We start from the raw sequence: 3,396 nt of genomic DNA on the forward strand, positions 1-3,396 counted from the left end.
TATGTTCTCTTACTCTTGCTTTACAGTATTATTTCTGCTAGTTAGGGGGAAGTGACTTAGTTTAGGGAATGTAAGTTATTTTTACTGCTTATCCATTTTTTCCTGTCAATGGGTCATAAATGAATTGCTGTGTAACAATTTCCCTTCCCTTTCTTTACCCAATATATCTATCTTTTTTCCTCCTTCCCTACCTCCCTTCTTTCCTCTTCTCCTTTCTTCCTTTTTCATTTTCTAAAAATATTTATTTATTTATTATTGGATAGAGACAGAGAGAAATTGAGAGGGGAAGAGGACATAGTGAGGGAGAGAGAGAGAGAGACACCTACAGTCCTGCAGGTGGGGACCAGGGGCTTGAACCTGTATCCTGGTGCACTGTATTATGTGTATTTAGCCAGGTGCATCACCGCCTGGCCCCCTTCCTTTTTCATCATTTCTTTAGATCCCTCTCCCACAAAATCTGGCTATTTTGTAAGCCCTGAATTTTTTTTTTCAGTTTCTTGGTACAAAACAAACTGTAGGGGAGTCGGGCGGTAGCACAGCGGGTTAAGCGCACGTGGCGCAAAGCGCAAGGACCAGCCTAAGGTTCCTGGTTTGATCCCCAGCTCCCCACCTGCAGGGGAGTCACTTTACAGGTGGTGAAGCAGGTCTGCAGGTGTCTATCTTTCTCTCCCCCTCTCTGTCTTCCCTTCCTCTCTCCATTTCTCTTTGTCCTATCCAACAACAACAACATCAGTAACAACAACAACTACAACAATAAAACAAGGGCAACAAAAGGGAATAAATAAATAAATTTTTTTTAATCTTTGAAAAAAAACATAAACCGTAGTTATGTAGGTGCCATAATTTGTATTGGCAGGACATTGACCTTTGGGTAACCTTCATGCTGCAGGTGCTCACTTAGCCATCAAGGTTGGACACATTTTTCTCTGAGCTTGTAATTATTTGTAGTTCCATTTCTGAGCTGAGATTCACGCTGCCTTTCATCACAGTGGCATTAGTTTCAGATTCTTGCCACTGGTATAGCACATTCTAAACCGGGAGTCGGGCAGTAGCGCAACGGGTTAAGCGTATGTGGTGCAAAACACAGGGACCCGCTTAAGGATCCCAGTTCAAGCCCCCAGTTCCCCACCTGCAGAGGAGTCACTTCAGGCAGTGAAGCAGGTCTGCAGATGTCTATCTTTCTCTCCCCCTCTCTGTCTTCCCTTTCTCTCTGTCCTATCTAACAACAATATCAATAACAACAATAATATCTACAACAACAATAAAAAAACAAGGGCAACAAAAGGGGAAAAAAAAACATTCTAAACCAGCAGCACCATTTCTGAGGAAGCAAATTTCAAGTCTCTCCCTTGCTATGTTTTCTTTGTGTGATCTTTACCCTTATACCTCGGAAAATGCTATAATTACCTTGGCCAGGAAGACAGACGCTGATGGCAAGAGCATAGCATCAGACTTACTAACTTATCATGGTCATGAAGAAGACATGCTTTTCCCAGAAGCCATAATGTCTCCTTCAAATCAGTTGGTTAGCAGGTAATTGTGAAAGGCCCTGCGCTCCCTCTTCGACTTCCAAGGTGGCAATTCACCTCCAGATAGCCAGTTGATGATTTCCACCAGTGTTTTCCACAACTTTCAGTTGTATGAAAGGTCAGCTACCTCAGTTGGCAGTCAATAAATATAAGTATAAAATGAAAACATAAATAGTATTTGGGCAGATGTTATAGGACAAAAGTTTTAGGAGCTTTCTACTGGGAAACCTTTATGCCTTTGGGAATTATGGACCTGGTAAAATTTTATCCCTACAAAGAATTGTTAGAACCTCTGGAATATACTATTTTTTGCCTCACTTGTAGAACTTGAGACTAGCATAGTTGAGTATAAGTTGACGTGAGAAAATAATTCAGCTGTACAATTGGTCTTAGGATTCCCAGGAGATGTGGGTGCCTTTCCCAAAGTAGTTACTTAGTGGGGTGGTAGCTTGCCTGAGTGTAACTTTTTCTGAATCATGTCTATTTCACAGAGAAAGTATTATGAAGCAGGGGAAGAATCTTGTCTTTTTCTGTTTAGTAAACTCCTGTAGTATATAGTTTCTATGAGAGCATTTCCCCCCCACACACACACTGTGTTTGAATTTGGGGCAAATAAATCAGACTCAGTTTATTACTCCTTGCCTGGCAGTTGGAGAACTAAGCAGTGAAGATGACAGTGTATCCATAGCAGGAGAGCTTCTCTGAGGGAAGGACGGTGCCTTTGCTGTGCTGAGTGTCCTTGCCCTTGCCCTGCTTGTGCTCCTGCCCAGATCGGAGCTCTGTGTATTGGGGATTGCTTGATTCTAAGCCATCTTTAGGAGTTGCTCTTATCTCTCTTTTGGCCACTTAGCCTTCTTGCTCAGTCACTACTTGAAGCCCCCATTTAATTTTCTCTGGCAGGTATAGCTCTTAAAATTTCAGCATAGTTTCCTCTCAGACTGAGCTCATCAAAAAGGATGGAAGAGATAACTATGGAGTGACTGGACATTAGAGCCCTGTCTGCTGCCACGTCAGCGTCTTGCTTAGCAAATCTCAAACTACAAATTGGCCATAGGGCTCAGAGCCTCATCAGCATTGGAAATCTATCACCTCTGATCAATCTGACCAGGTTGTGTAGAGCATGACTCCCATTAATGGGGAAATACGAGTCAACTAGGCTAAAACATTTCTCTTGGTTTCCTTCTCAGATTGCTTTCAGAAGACCAAAAATAAGGAAAATTTAGGAACTTTGATATAAGCCATTTCATTCCACCAAAGTTGGTTTCTTTCTCCCCACAAACTCATAGATTTTTGTGTCTGCTACAAAGGGAAATTTGCTGACAATTGTCTTCTTTACTTCCAGTGCCCCATTTTATGCTAATATACCTCATTTTAGTGCCTAGCCCTCTTCACTGGCTTTTCTCTCCAATCTAGAGTCCTCACATGGCATATATGATATTTTTTTCCCCAACCAGGATCATTGCTGGGACATGGTACCTGTACAACTCCACCATTCCTCGTGGCAAATTTTTGATAGTGGGTGAGAGACCAGAGACGGAGGGAGGAGAGGAAGAGAGACCCAGAGAAGAGACATGTCACACTGTTCCACTGCTTTTGAAGCTTTCCCCATTTTCAGTTTGAACCTGCGCTCTCGAGCATGGTGATGTGCACTTTATTGGATCAGCCATCGCTTGGCCTCTATAATACACTTGATGAATGAAAGATTTCAGATAGGCCAGCTAGTACCTCTTAGCCCTGATAGTGATACAAGACTTAGGAATGGCTTATGCATTCTCCTTCCATGTTTTTGTTGTTCCAGAAAAAAAAAAAAGATGGGCTCAGATGGATGCCTGCGTAACAGTGGTTCCTATCTGTGTACTCATAACTT

This window comes from Erinaceus europaeus, chromosome 7 (assembly GCF_950295315.1).
Source record: "Erinaceus europaeus chromosome 7, mEriEur2.1, whole genome shotgun sequence".
Classification (NCBI taxonomy): domain Eukaryota; kingdom Metazoa; phylum Chordata; class Mammalia; order Eulipotyphla; family Erinaceidae; genus Erinaceus; species Erinaceus europaeus.